We start from the raw sequence: 15,707 nt of genomic DNA, 5'->3' as shown, positions 1-15,707 counted from the left end.
AGAATGCAGCCATACCCTTCAAGTAGCCCCTGCCTTGGTGTTCCTTTTGAACAAATCAGATCATAAATTCCATTCTCTGAAGCATCTTCCACTCTGTGCTGGAGTAACAGAGAGAACTATCCAGAAGATGATATCAGGCATCAGATATGCCAGCTGTAGGAGACCTCGCTGCAACTGCATGTGCATTGCCCTCATGCCAGAGACTCACGGTGCCAACAGCCTGTAGATCTGTCCTGCCACAAGCTGCCCTCTGTTGTTGCGCTCCTCACTGCCACCAAGCCCTCTCTCCTTCTCTCCTCTCCCTGTGCCACCTGCGGTCAGAGCCCCCAGCCCTGCTGCGCTGTGCAGGGGAGCTGCTCGTGGGCAGAGCTGTCTCTCTGCAGCGCTGCCCGCTTGCCAGGAGCTCCCATTGGGCCCAGGAGCCCGGCCCAGCTCAGCAGCACAGCACCTCACCATAACATCACTCGTTGGGCTCCCTCAAGGTGTCCCCAAGGCCTCAGGGCTGACAGATCCTGAAGGCAGCAGGGTCTCTCCTGGGGTGTGGTGTTTGAAGCAGACTGAAGTCATCACCGACTGCTCCTCGCTGAACACGGGAGAGACGCATTTTAGAAGTGTGATTTGTGCTGTTAGAGTCTGGTTGTCAAGCGTGTTGTGCTTTAACCTGGCAGACACCTCAGCACCACACAGCTCACCCTCACCCCCCAAAAGCTCACGTGTTGAGATAAGGACAGTTTGATAGGACAGAAAAAGAAGAGAGAATAATGATGATAATAATAATAATATGTAAAAAGCAAGGATGCACAACACAATTGCTCACCACCGTGCTGAACGTTGCCCAGCCCATGGCTTTACACTGGCCCCCTTGACCATGGCCAGCCTGCATCAGGATCCAGTGTGCCAGTCTCTTATTTCTTATTCAGTGCAAAATCATATTTCAGAAGGATTTGGTACATGTTCTTCCCTTTCTCAAGAACAGCCTCTGCTTTCTAACCCCACATAATGATGCCATCAACGTACTGCTGGTGTTCAGGAGCTTCCCCTGCTCCAGGGCGGTCTGAATCAGTCCATGGCAAATGGTAGGGCTGTGTTTCCACCCCTGAGGCAGTTGATTCCAGGTGGACTGGACTCCCCTCCAGATTAAAGCAAACTGTGGCCTGCATGCTGCTGGCAAAGGAATGGAGAAAAATGCTTTAGGGATATCAATTGTGGCATAACAGTAGGCTGCCTTTGACTCCAGTTTGTATCGATGGGGGAGGGGGAGATCATCAGGGATGCTGGGGATAAGGTACGGGATGACATGCCATCCCACTCACACCAGCTGAACACCAGAGCCAGCAAAGGATGCCCAGAGCCTAGAGAGGGAACAGAGCTTAACAGGTGAGCTACCGTAGGCCCACATGGATGAGTTAAAGTTGCCCCATCCAGAAAGGCAGACACATTGGGAGCCCAACTCAAATGCCTCTATGTAAATGCACGCAGCATGGGGAATAACCAAGGGGAGCTGGAGGTGTGTGTGCGGTTGCAGGGTTATGATCTCGTTGCAATGACTGAGACATGGTGGGACATCTCCCATGACCAGAATGTGGCCATGGACGGCTTTGTGATTCTAGTGAGGACAGGCCAGGAAGGCGAGGTGGTGGAGTTGCTCTTTATGTCAGTGAGCAACTGGAATGTATGCAGCTCTGCTTAGGGGGGGACGAAGTGCAAGTCGAGAGCCTATGGGTGAGGATCAAAGGACAGGCCAACAGGGGTGGCAGTGTGGTGGGTGTTTACTACAGGCCACCGGATCAGGAAGAGGAAGTGGATGAGGCCTTCTGCAGGCAGCTACAAGTTACCTCATGTTCTCAGGCCCTGCTTCTTATGGGGGACTGGGTTAGAGGGGATTGAGTTAGAGGTTATTTAGGCAAGGTAGACACCCAGAAATCTATGGGTCCCAATGGGATGCACCTGAGAGTGCTGAGGGAACTGGCAGGCATTATTGCTAAGCCACTCTCTATCATCTTCAAAATATCTTGGAAAACAGGAGAGGTGCCTGAGAACTGGAAGAAAGCCAACATTACTCCAGTCTTCAAGGAGGGCAAGAAGGAAGACCCAGGCAACTACAGGCCAGTCATCCTCACCTCCGCCCCTGGAAAGGTGATGGAGCAGCTCATCCTTGAGGCCATCTCTAAGCACATGGAGGAAAAGAAGGTGATCAGAAGCAGTCACCATGGATTCATCAAGGGGAAGTTGTGTTTAACCCACCTGGTAGCCTTCTATGATGAGATGACTAAATGGATGGATGGATGGATGGATGGATGGATGGATGGATGAGGGGTGGTGGATGTTGTCTACCTTGACTTCAGCAGGGCTTTTGACACTGCCTCCCATAACATCCTCCTAGGCAAGCTCCAGAATTGTGGGATCCATGAGTGCACAGTGGGGTGGATCAAGAACTGGCTGGATGGCAGAGCTCTGTGTTGTGCTCAACGGTGTTGAGTCTAGTTGGAGGTCTGTGGCTCGTGGTGTCTCCCAGGGGTCAGTACTGGGTCCAGTGCCATTCAACTTATTCATCAGTGATCTAGATGAAGGGACAGAGTGCACCCTAAGCAAGTTTGTGGATAATACAAAACTTGTCAAGGTGCCTGACACATCAGAGGCCTGTGCGGCCACTCAGAAAGACCTGGACAGGCTGGAGAGTTGGGCAGAGAGGAACCTCATGAGGTTCAAGAAGGGCAAGTGCAGGGTCCTGCACCTGGGGAGGAACAACCCCGGGCACCAGTACAGGTTGGGGGCTTACCTGCTGGAGTGCAGCTCTGCAGAGGGGGACCTGGGAGTCGTGGTGGAAAAGTTAACCATGAGCCAGCAATGTGCCCTTGTGGCCAAGAAGGCCAATGAGATCCTAGCCTGCATCAGGAGTGTGGACAGCAGTTCAAAAGAGGTGATCCTCCCCTTCTGCTCAGCCCTGGTGAGGCCACACGTGGAGTACTGTGTCCAGTTCTGGGCTCCCCAGTACAAGAGGGACATAGAACTTCTAGAGAGGGTCCAGCGTAAAGCCACAAAGATGATTAAGGTATTGGAGCAACTGTCCTGTGAGGAAAGACTAAGCAAGCTGGGTCTGTTTAGCCTAGAGAAGAGGAGACTGAGAGGGGATCTTATCAACCTTTATAAATACTTGAGGGGACAATGTGAAGTGGATGGGGCCAAACTCTTTTCAGTGGTGGTGAGTGATAGGACAAGGGGTAATGGGTAGGAATTGAATGACAGGAGATTTCATTGCCAAATGAGGAAGAACTTCTTTACAGTTTGGGTGACAGAGCACTGGAACAGACTGCCCGGAGAGGCTGTGGAGTCTCCTTCTTTGGAGATATTCAAAATCCACCTGGATGCGATCCTGTGTAACATGCTCTAGGTGAGCCTGCATGAGTAGGGGGGTTGGACTAGATGATCTCTGGAGGGCCCTTCCAACCACAACCATTCTGTGATTCTGTGAAATAAATAAAAAGATGTTGTGTTGTTGTTCTTCTCGGTGTGTAAGTAGTCCTCATTTTCAGAATTTTGTAGCTTGTCTAGAAGATTTATGTTTTTTTTCATTGGTCTGGGACATGTCCTAGCAAGATGAGGACATGTTCCCTCTATGCAAATATAAAATTATACAGATATTTCCAAAAATGCATGTCCTCCCAATAACTTAAGTGGAGAAATTATATCCCCCAAACATGTTCATATTGTCATATTTCACATCTACATTTCATATCTAAACGGAACTGGGAGCAATAAAGTCTTTAGAAGTTGAATAGATCCTGCCTTTACTTCTTTGCCATTGGGCTACAGCTGCTAGCAGTTTCCTCATATCATCTCTGTTTATGACCCAGAGAAATCTGACACCACAAATGTCACTCAAATGTCACTCTGGCACTTCCAATGTCACCAGGGGTCTGCATCTGAACATCTCCCTCCTGCCTTCCACCTCCATTAAATGTGCTGGGAGCTGAGACACGCAGCAGACATGTCTGGTTTGTGCCCATGTGAACCAAGACAAGAGGAATCCCAACTCCTGTGGGCTTCTGTGAGGCATGGGAGAGACAGGTACGACCCCTTCTAGCCTGTGGACTGCAAACAAAGAATGAGATGCCTTGGTTGACTTAGATGAAAAACTTCCCTCATCAGGGGGAAGGCAGATCCCTCCCTGTCCTTGCCTGGCTGTTCTGCCTAAAACCAGTACATGGGAAGGTGATACTTGGACCTCACACTTTTTCTGATATGAGGAATGACGGTGCTGGAAATGAGTTTTCTTCACCGGCAGAGGGAAGGAACATCAGTGATTGCTTCAGTCTGTTTCAAAGTCGATTCCCCTGGAGGCCCAGGGACTTGTCAAGAGCTCCCTGTGCTGCTGAGCTGGGCCGGGCTCCTGGGCCCAAGGGGAGCTCCTGGCAAGCGGGCAGTGCTGCAGAGAGACAGCTCTGCCCACGAGCAGCTCCTCTGCACAGCGCAGCAGGGCTGGGGGCACTGCGTGCAGGGGACAAGGGTGGCTGAGAGAAGGGAGGGAGATGTTAAAGGCAGTGTGGAGGGGGGCTGCTGAGAGCTGACTGCGGGAGAAATCTTCCCAGCCCTGAACAGGGTAAGTCTCTGGCTGCGGGGCAACGCAGCTGTTGTTCCTGGTGCCATCTCCAGATTTGCTGGCAAATCTCACAGCCTCTGGGAGCTTTCAGGAGGTCACTTTGAGTGTCTGAGATAAGAGAAGATTGACTAATTATATAGCAGGTTTTATTACCCAATGCTGTCAGAGGGACAGGACATGAGGGTTCCTTCTCACAGGCTGACTGCAGGCTGTGCAGCCGGGGTTCAGGCAGGGGTGCCCAGGGCTGTGGTGCAGAGCAGGGTCCCTGCTGTGCCCCAGGGGCTGTGTGCCAGGGCAGGGCCTCTGCCGCCTGCCAGGCTCAGCACTCAGCCTGCCTGGGGAGCTGCCCAGGGCAGTGCGGGGAGAAGCTGTGGATGGAAGGACCAGAAGGCCAAGGCAGAGCATGGTCCTGTTGCTGACAGGGGGCTGCTACATGGGCCAGGATGCTCACATCACCACTGCAACCCCAGGGCATTTCTGGGGGAGATTCTTGAAAGGGAAGTCCAACTCCTGCACTACCTGAAGGGAAAGCACACTCTGGGGTCTCTTCTTTCACTTTCCTGCCCTGAAGGTCTCTCAGGACAGGTGAGAGCTGTTCCTTAGCCACCAAACACAGGGAGATGTCCCTTTAAGTCTCCAGGCAGAGGAAGTGTCTGCAGAGTAGAGCTGAGCACACAGCAAGTGGGACAGGGTCTGTGAGCAATGGCAGGGAGGAGATGTGGGGACAGGGAAGCTGCTGCCTGAAATGCCAAGGGAGGGGGGGTTCAGGCACTCCCTGCCAGGCCTGCAGTGCAGGCACCTTCTCTGCAGCAACCCCCTGCTCTCCTCTGCCACCCAGCACAGCCTCTGCCTTCAGGGGCTTTAGGGCATGAGCCACCTCCTCCTCAGCCGGACCTCCAGAAGAGGAGAGGAGCCTCTGTCCTGCAGTGTGATACACAACGAGGAGGCTAAGAGTACCTGCCCTGCAGTGTCACTACCATAGCTGAAATGCAAGCTCAGAGAGTGGTTATTTCTGTGAGAAAAGGAGTGGGTTTTGCTCAGAGAAGTTTCTCTAACTTTTCTCTCTCTTTTTCTCAATGGACCGGTCCCAGAGACAGCAAATGTCCAACAGCAGCTTCCCCAATGAGTTCCTCCTCCTGCCATTCGCAGACACCCGCGAGCTGCAGCTCCTGCACTTCGGGCTCTTCCTGGGCATCTACCTGGCTGCCCTCCTGGGCAACGGCCTCATCCTCACAGCCGTAGCCTGTGACCACCACCTCCACACCCCCATGTACTTCTTCCTCCTCAACCTCGCCCTCCTCGACCTGGGCACTATTACCACCACTGTCCCCAAAGCCATGGCCAATTCCCTGTGGGATACCACGACCATTTCGTATGCAGGCTGTGCTACCCAAGCCTTTCTGTTAGTCTTTTTCATCTCAGCAGAATTTTATATTCTCACCATCATGGCTTATGACCGCTACGTTGCCATCTGCAAACCCCTGCACTACGGGACGATAATGGACAGCAGAACTTGTGTCAACGTGGCAGCACCTGCCTGGGGCAGTACTTTTCTCTATGCTGTGCTGCACACTGCCAATACCTTTTCCCTCCCCCTCTGTGCCAAGGCAATGCCCTGGACCAGTTCTTCTGTGAAATTCCCCAGATCCTCAAGCTCTCCTGCTCAGATGCCTACCTCAGAGAAGTTGGGCTTCTTGTGGTTAGTGCTGTTTTAGCATCTGGGTGTTTTGTTTTCCTTGTGCTGTCCTATGTGCAGATCTTCAGGGCTGTGTTGAGGATTGCCTCAGAGCAGGGCCAGCACAAAGCCTTTTCCACATGCCTCCCTCACCTGGCCGTGGTCTCCCTGATGGTAAGCACTGCCTTTTTTGCCTACCTGAAGCCCCCCTCCATGTCCTTCTCGTCCCTGAATCTTTTGCTGGCAGTTCTGTACTCGGTGGTGCCTCCAGCAGTGAACCCCCTCATCTATAGCATGAGGAACCAGGAGCTGAAGGATTCAGTTTGGAACCTCATGACTGTTTTTCAGAAGTGATAAACTGTCTATCTTCCTTCTCATACCACTCATAATATAACTCATTACAGGTGAGATGTATTTTTTATTTTTTTCTCATTTTGCTTTGCATTTCTTCTGGTAATATTGTACAAAAAGAAATGATTTGTTCATCTTCTTCCATGTAAACACCCACCTGTCTTGGGTGACTCTGAGACTCAGTGAAAACAACTTGTATTTAAAGTTTGTTTCAGATATATTTAAATAAAAGAAAGGACCCTGCAGTGACTTGCTTGTCTGAGATCCTCCCTCAGAGACCTGTGGTGGAGCTAAAGGGGCACTTAGCTGTGTGATGAGGTGGGGGGAAAAGAGTCCTGGCAGAGCAGCAATGCCAGGGAGCCCCAAGGCTTGGTCTTTCCCGAGCTGCTCTCTTTCACCTCTCACGCTCTCCTTCAGAGCCCTTGTGTTGCTGTGAGGACTGATTGCTCTTGTTGCTTGCTCACCATGCTGCTGTGTGGCAGTCCTGTGTCCACAGGCAGGGACAGGCCAGGGGCACTTCTCTAACACAGCTGGCTCCGTACCAGCATCTGCAGCATAAAAGGGGATCTGCTGAGGGCAGTGCCTGAAGGCTCAGCTCTTCTCCCATAGATACTCTCATGGATACTGCAAAGGAGTAGACTCGAAGGAGGCTCCTTGATTTCCTTGTTTCTTATCCATGAGTCTCTGACTCTGCAGAAGGCCGGCTATCTGTGCGCACCCTCCATGGCCAAAGAACCACTTGTGTGGGAGGCAGTCAGTGGCAGTGCCCCCCACCAGATGGCTCTGCCTTCCCAGCCTGACCAGCACGGCCCTGCAGAGTGCCCCCACAGCCCCGCTAACCACAGCCCCCTCGCTCTGCAGAGCAGCACCGCCAGCTCGGGGGCTGTGGGCAGTATGGGCAGGGGCTGCAGGAATGGCTGCTCAGGCCAGCCCAGACGTGGTGGGCTGGGGCAAGGCTGTGTGGGACATGGGGTGTCCCAGGAGCAGAGCAGGGCGCTGTGTGTGTGCGGTGGTGCTGCCTGAGGAGCCCCATTGCCAGCAGTGTGGTGCTGTGCTGGGGAGTGGGGCTGGCTTGGGGGGCTGCATGCTCTCTGAGAAGGTGGATCGGTAGGGTTTATCTCCTACAGATGGCAGCAGCAGGGACACTGCCACTGACCTCCCCTTCTTTGTTTCCTGTTTGTGTGCCATCGCAGCCTGGGCTGTTCTGCTGGGCTGGGCTGGGTTGGAGAGAGGACCGGGAGTTGCGGAGAGCAGGGGAGGGGCTGGGCTCATCTGGCCTCCTGGGAGAGACAGGGAGGACCAGCAGAGCAGGGGCTGGGCTCGGCCCTTCTCTGGACACCCTGGGAGATCCTGCTCTAGGGTAATGGTCACAGAGCAGCCCCTCACAACCACTGCTCCCAGCACTGGGCTCTCCTCCCAGTTCACACAGGTTTTTTTGTTCCTCCCGCTATTGAGACTAAATGACTACACCTGAAGTCCATGTTTGCCTTGTCCATCTGAGACTGCCCATGGTGTGAGTGTGGTGAGATGAACCTGAATGAGCCCAAGTGCCATAGGCTGTTTCCACAGGGTGCCATCACGGGCAGTGGGACAGACAGAGTCTCAAGATCACTTCTTTTTGGAGGTATGGTCTGCTGGGAAACCAGCTGAATAAAGCAATGCTAGTTATCACGACTTTCACACTAACTCCTTCTCAACAGAGAAGTTGCAGAGTTCTCAACATTGCAGAGTTCTCAACATTGGCCTAAAATATATATTCAGTTCTTAATTCAATTTCCCACACAGAGGTGGCCATTCCCTCCAGGATGCCCTAGAGGAACTAAAGGCTGCATGAGGAAACATGAGTCTGGATGTGCGGAAGACCTTCTGAAGCATGAGCTGGTTGGCAGGCAGAGTACCTGAGGGATTGTGCAGGGCATCCCCTGCACCCACTGCTCCTGGGTGGGCTGGGAAGAGGCCTCCAGAGCACAACAGCTCCTTATGGTCCTGTGGATGCTGGCTGTGAGGTCACTTCTGTCCCAGAGCCTGGCTGGCCAACAGCAGGGAGACAGAGCCTCTGAGGTCATAAAGGCCATCAGAAAGCTGCCCCCAACAGGGTGACACATTACGGGAGGCCAGGGGGAAGCTGGAAGAATAACGGTGGGAGATCTGGGAGAGAGAAGAGGGACTTGGCTAACAGAAAGGAAAGATTTTGAAGAGTTAGGAGGGGCTCGGGTAAGGCTGATGCTTCTGCAAAACTCACTAGGAAAACATTCATGTCATGTCCTGGCAATTTTTCTAACCAGGAACCTGAAAACCTGATGATAACCTAATGCCATCTCTCACCCTGAAAGGAATCCGCAAGTCTAATCCAGTCTAATTTACAACCTCAAATCTTACCTTTAACTTAAGCCCCCAAACACATCACCGGTTACCACTAGTCTTAACCAATTCCTCTAGTTAATCCCTAGCCCTTAATCGCTAACATTAAACTGCTAGCCTTAACACCAACCCTTGTCCCATAACAAACCGCATAATAAAACCCTAATCAAATATCTACCCCATGCCTTAAACACTGTCTGGGTACTCAAAACAGAACACCAAACCCTCCCTCTAAGACTCTGCCCAATCCCTAAACATGGAAGGAAGATATAATCCCTAAACACTAACTACTTAATCCACACATCCCTCATTACTGCTCTGTTATCACAAAACTGAAGCAGTTTCACCCCATGAGGCTGGGCAGGCTTGAGAGGTCCTGCAGCAATCACTTGGTCTTGGAGGAGGAAGGTGAGGTGACATGGATCTGATCAGGTCACAGGACTCAAGGAGGAGATGGGTGGGGATGCTCTGCTGCGGTCAGCTGTGCCTCAGGACCTCAGGAGGCAACAGGAGTCCCATGGCTGTGCAGGTGGGTGTCAGGGCACTTCTGCCTGAGAGCCTGGTGTGCCACCTTCAGGCACGTGTCTGGTCTAAGAGGGTGTCATTTTAGCTGTCATAAGGAACTGAGGAGCCACTCACATGCAGCTAGTGTAAATCTTTATTTCAAAGTCATTCCTGACCTAGCACCTAACAGAGCTTGCACATAGGTCTGTCCAATCCTTTGAGAAACTGAAAGGCCATCAGGAGATCTATGGCCTTGGAGGATGACAATGACCTTGCTTTTATCTTGCTGGGCCCCAAGCAGGGTGCCAGTTTTGGATGTTCTTACAGGGTGTCGATTTTGCCTTAGAAACTCTGAATCCAGTAGGAAGCAATTGGCTTTGGTGGGGACTGTGAGGTCACTTCTGCCTCTGCAGTTGATAGGCCAGCAGCAGGAACATGGCTGGGCAAGGCACTGGGAGGTCCCATCTTTCTGAGGTAGCTGCCAGGCCAACCCTTCCCTCCTGGCTGTTAGATGGTCTTTAAGTGCCTCCTGGTCTTTAAGTGCCTATCTGCCTCAAAGAGAAATTCTTGGTGGTGAGGGTTGGGCATGACAGGAGAGATATGGTAGTGGAAAGGTTGTGCTATAGTGTCAGAGGTCACCTGGAGGGAATATGTTTGTAGAGGAAATATGGGTTTGTGTTTCAGGGCACAGCCTGAGAACTGAATGCAAAGAAATTCCAATATGAGAGCCAGGTGAGAAAGCAAGATGGCTGTTTGTAGCCTACAGGGAAACAGGTGTGGGATAGCATAGGACAGCCAGCAGTGGCGATGGACAAGGGCACTGGCAAGGCGAGACTTAGCCAAGAAAGCCAAGGTCTTGTCCCCTTGGCTATGGCAGGTGTCTCTGCCACCAAGGCCTAGGAGGAGATGTTGTTCTGTAACATGACAATACAGCTGGTTCCTCATCTCCTCTTTGCACCTCTTGAGGGAGGACAGGAAGTGTCACACCACTGTCTTTCACTTGGCACTGCCTACCTCACATCCCACTGCCCAAGGTAGAGGCTGGAGCCCCACATGAGGACAGGAGATCTCTGCCCAGGGCTGGCAGCAGGCCTTGGCCTTTCTGCTTGATGAAACAAACCCAGGATTTTCTCAGACTCAGAGTCACTGCACAATTCCTTGGCCTACCTGTAATCATGGCCTCCAATTACCTGCTCTAAGGAGTCCATGGGGCTTTGTCAGAAATGGCCCTCAGCAGGACCAATCAGTGCTTTGACAGACTTTGGGGTTTGGCTTCTGTCTCGGGTTTTCTGAGAGATTTCATCAGTCTCCTCTCAGAAGCTGAAGGTGTTAAACTTGTCAGCAACTACACCTTGGGGCTTATTAAGACACAGAAAGGCCTAAGAGTCTCTTAAGGAGGTCTGGACAGGTAGGAGAACTTTCACCCTGTACAGACAATCTTGCTCCTCACCTCCCTACCTCGCACCATTTCTCTCATTGATCCCCTAGGACTAGCATCACTTCTCCTGACATCAGACTTCTCCATTGATATCTGCAGTTGCACCTTGTAGCTCCTTTGTCCCAACTCCCTCCTGCTTTCCTTAGAGAACAGGCTGCACACAAGTAGAGAAGGACGATTCTTAATTGCAAGCAAACTAAAATAAAGTATGACAGGATTTAATACTTAATAAAGCAGACTCCTTAAGTTTATGGTAGGTCCATGCCATGTCCAATGAAGCTCATCTCCCAAAAGGTATAATCATATTATTTTCTTTCAGTCTTTAGACGTGAAAGATTATGTAAAAATACAGTTTAGAAGTTTCCTAGAGATAGTTAGTCTACATATAGCAACGGGAATCTTTGGACTCCCTGAAGTTCCAAGCAATGACTATATTATGGAATAATTGAATCAAAGAATGAAAGAATCTTGGAATGATTTGGGCTGGAACAGGACTCTAAGGTCATCCAATCCAATCCCTCTGTCATGGGCACAGGCATCTGTCACTACATCAGGTTGTTCAAAGCCCCTTCCAACCTGACTTTGAACACTTCTAGTGATGGGGAATCCACAACTTCTCTGGGAAACATTCTAATGTCTCACTACTCTCACTGTAAAAGTATCTCCTTATATCCAATCTAAATCAACTCCTGCAGTTCAAAAGCATGACACCTTGTCTTGTCGCTACAGACCCTCATAAGGCTCTGGGGGGAACTCATTGCAACTTTCAGTACTTGAAGGGGACTTATAAAAAAGATGGGGAGCAACTCTTTGGTCAATTGGATAATGACATGACAAAGGGGAATGGTTTCAAACTAAAAGAGGGGGAATTTAGATTAGAGGTTAGGAGGAAATTCTCCCCTCAAAGGGTGGTGAGGCACTGGAACAGGTTGCCCAGACAGGTTGTGGGTGCCCTGTTCCTGGAGGTGTTCAAGACGAGGTTAGATGAGGCCCTGGGCAACCTGATCTAGTGGGTAGCATCTTTTCCTACTGCAGGGGGGTTGGAACAAGATGAGACCTCTTCCAAACCAAGCCATTCTGTGATTCTATGAAAAGGCAGCAATAAGGCAGCAATAAGGCCTCCCTGGCACCTCCTCTAGGTTGAACAACCCCAACTCTCTCAGCTTTTCTTTGCATGGGAAATCTTCCAACTCTCTGATCATTTTCATGGCAATACTCTGCAGCCACCTTAACAGCTCTATGTCTTTTTTTTTGCATTGGGGATCCCAGAACTGGATGCAGTACTGCTGGTTGGGACTCTCTAGGAAAGAGACAAATAAAGGAATCACCTCCCTCGACCTGCTGGTCTCTCTTCTTCTCATGCAATGGATGATGTCCGCTTTCTGGGCTGCAAGTGCACACTGCCAGATGATAGCCAGATCTTTGTCTTTTGGAGTACACCAGTACAAGTCCCTCTCAGCAGGCAGTCTCACAATCTATTCATCCCCAAATTTATATGGAGAGTGGGGCTTTCCATTACCTAGGTGTAGCACCTTGCACTTGGCCTTGCTGAATTTCAGGAGTTTCTCATGAATAAACTTGTCAAGTGTGTCTAGGTCCCTGTGGATGGCATTCCTTCCCACTTGCATGTCAGCTGCACCACTCAGCCTGGTGTCAACTGAAAACTTGTTGAGGGTGTACTCAATCTCACTCTCCATGTTGGTAATGACAGTATTAATAGTAGGTCCCTGCATGAACCCTTAAGTGATACCACTCCTTACTGGTTTCCACTTGGTTCTTAAAACATTGACTATAACTCTTTGGATGAGGCCATTTATTCAATTCTTTTCTCCCTCTAACAGTCAGTCCATCAAACCCGTATTGCTCCAGTTTAATGGAGTATGTTGTTGGATCTCCTGGTTCATCTGTGCAAGGTTCTGGAATTTTTACCTGACTTTCTCTCTCTTAGAATGGACTGGTCTTGGGCTTGGAGCAGGTGACCCTGGAATATTAACAAGCTTTATTGGACTGCTCTTCTCTCCAGGGCCTTATCCCACAGTGTTCTTCCAAGCAGATCGTTGAATAGGCCAAAGACTGCTCTCCTGAAGACCAGAGTTGTGAGCTTGCTTTTTCTGAGCTACACTGTCCTCCCACAGGATCAGTTCCACCATCTTCTGGTCACTGCAGGGAACATTGTTGACTCTTCCTGAACGTACCATGAACCACAACCCCCAGATCCCTTTCTGCAGGGTTATGCTCCATCCACATGTCCTCCAGTCTATACGTACATCCAGAAATATACTGTTCCAGGTGCAGAATCTGGCATTAGTTCTTTTTAATTTTTATATGGTAGGCAACTGACCAGCGTTCAAATCTATCAAGATGCCTCTGTAAGGCCCCTATACCGCCAAAAGAATTGAAGGAGCCTCCTTATTTAGTAGATGTAGGGCACTCCACTCATGTGCCTATGCTCTCAAACACCTATTTTTTTCTCTCCTCCATCCTTTACTTATCCCTTGATGTATCTGTCAAGGAACAGACCAACCATTTCCAGAGCGTGCCTGTCAGCAGTACATTGTGATTCTTGGAGAGCAGTGTAACCTCCACCAATGGCCCTCAGGGGCTGCAGAGACAGACTGAAAGCATTTCTTGCCGGGGCTGCCCATCCCAGTTCTCTTTCTATTTGTCCTTGCAGACTGCAAGGTTTGCTCACTCTGTTGGCAGCCCTTTTCATGTTTAAGTTCCCATCTTCTGCTTACTCCGGAATGTCTCTGCTCTGAAGAAAAGATTTGGCATACACAAGATATTGGGCACTTGTTACCAGGCTTCCCTAAGGAAAAGTCTGTCTGGCATGTTTTGCCAGTGACAATAATTGCTGAATGATCTTCCTGTCCTTATCATAACCCTTGAGCCTTTTTTCATTGTATTTTCTCCCCCTTTCCCTTTGAGGAGGGGGATTGAGAGACCAGTTGTGGTGGGGCTCAGCTGCCCAGCTGAGTGCAACCACCACATATAGGGGAAAAAAAAAGAAAATAGGTCAAAGGGCTGGAAGGTATGCCCTGTGAGGAGAGCCTGAGGACACTTGTGTTGTCTAGTCTGGAGAAAAGTAGGCTGAGAGGTGACCTCATTACTGTGGACAACAAGTTCCTGAGAAGGGGAATTGGTGTTGGAGGTGACGATCTTTTCTCCCAGGTGTCAGGATGTGTGGGAACAGCACAAGGCTGCACAAGGGAGATTCACACTGGACACCGGGAAACACTTCTTTACTGTGAGGTTGGTCAAACACTGGAAGAGACTTCCTAGAGACCTGGTTGATGCCCCAGGCCTGTCAGTGTTCAAGAGGCATTTGGACAATGCTGTCACACAGTCTCTAACTTTTGGTCAGCCTTCAAGAGGTCAGGCAGTTGAACTGGATGAACTACTGAACTATTGAACTTTTCTTTTCTTTTCTTTTCTTTTCTTTTCTTTTCTTTTCTTTTCTTTTCTTTTCTTTTCTTTTCTTTTCTTTTCTTTTCTTTTCTTTTCTTTTCTTTTCTTTTCTTTTCTTTTCTTTTCTTTCTTTTTTCTTTTCTTTTCTTTTCTTTTCTTTTCTTTTCTTTTCTTTTCTTTTCTTTTCTTTTCTTTTCTTTTCTTTTCTTTTTTTCTTTCTTTTCTTTTCTTTTCTTTCCTTTCCTTTCCTTTCTTTCCTTTCCTTTCCTTTCCTTTCCTTTCCTTTCCTTTCCTTTCTTTCCTTTCCTTTCCTTTCCTTTCCTTTCCTTTCCTTTCCTTTCCTTTCCTTTCCTTTCCTTTCCTTTCCTTTCCTTTCTTTCCTTTCCTTTCTTTTCTTTTCTTTTCTTTTCTTTTCTTTTCTTTTCTTTTCTTTTCTTTTCTTTTCTTTTCTTTTCTTTTCTTTTCTTTTCTTTTCTTTTCTTTCTTTTCTTTTCTTTTCTTTTCTTTTCTTTTCTTTTCTTTTCTTTTCTCTTCTCTTCTCTTCTCTTCTCTTCTCTTCTCTTCTCTTCTCTTCTCTTCTTTTCTTTTCTTTTCTTTTCTTTTCTTTTCTCTTCTTTTCTCTTCTCTTCTCTTCTCTTCTTTTCTTTTCTCTTCTTTTCTTTTCTCTTCTTTTCTTTTCTTTTCTTTTCTTTCTTTTCTTTTCTTTTCTTTTCTTTTCTTTTCTTTTCTTTTCTTTTCTTTTCTTTTCTTTTCTTTTCTTTTCTTTTCTTTTCTTTTCTTTTCTTTTCTTTTCTTTTCTTTTCTTTTCTTTTCTTTTCTTTTCTTTTCTTTTCTTTTCTTTTCTTTTCTTTTCTTTTCTTTTCTTTTCTTTTCTTTTCTTTTCTTTTCTTTTCTTTTCTTTTCTTTTCTTTTCTTTTCTTTTCTTTTCTTTTCTTTTCTTTTCTTTTCTTTTCTTTTCTTTTCTTTTCTTTTCTTTTCTTTTCTTTTCTTTTCTTTTCTTTTCTTTTCTTTTCTTTTCTTTTCTTTTCTTTTCTCTTCTTTTCTTTTCTTTTCTCTTCTCTTCTCTTCTCTTCTCTTCTCTTCTCTTCTCTTCTCTTCTCTTCTCTTCTCTCTTCTCTATTCTCTTCTATTCTCTTCTATTCTCTTCTATTCTCTTCTATTCTCTTTCTCTTCTCTTCTCTTCTCTTCTCTCTCTTCTCTTCTCTATTCTCTTCTATTCTCTTCTATCTTCTCTTCTATTCTCTTCTATTCTCTTCTATTCTACTCTTTAAACTGTGCCATCCCTAGACTGAGTATATGCAGCACAGTTGTCCAACTCAGGGGCAGGACTTGGGATTTGTCTTTGTTGGATATCATGGAGTTTTGATTGG

General features: G+C 48.5%; 1 pseudogene across 1 annotated transcript; it reads left to right on the top strand.

The window, feature by feature from the left end:
• The first annotated feature begins 5,700 nt into the window (after window positions 1-5,700).
• LOC310887719 (olfactory receptor 14A16-like) lies at window positions 5,701-6,629 on the top strand (annotated as a pseudogene). The gene has a single exon. The product of its transcript is annotated as an olfactory receptor 14A16-like (transcript).
• The last annotated feature ends 9,078 nt before the right edge of the window (window positions 6,630-15,707 follow it).

The sequence above is a fragment of the Anser anser genome (genome assembly GCF_964211835.1).
Source record: "Anser anser genome assembly, chromosome: 29".
Taxonomy (NCBI): Eukaryota; Metazoa; Chordata; class Aves; order Anseriformes; family Anatidae; genus Anser; species Anser anser.
This window is presented reverse-complemented; position numbering and strand designations above follow the sequence as displayed.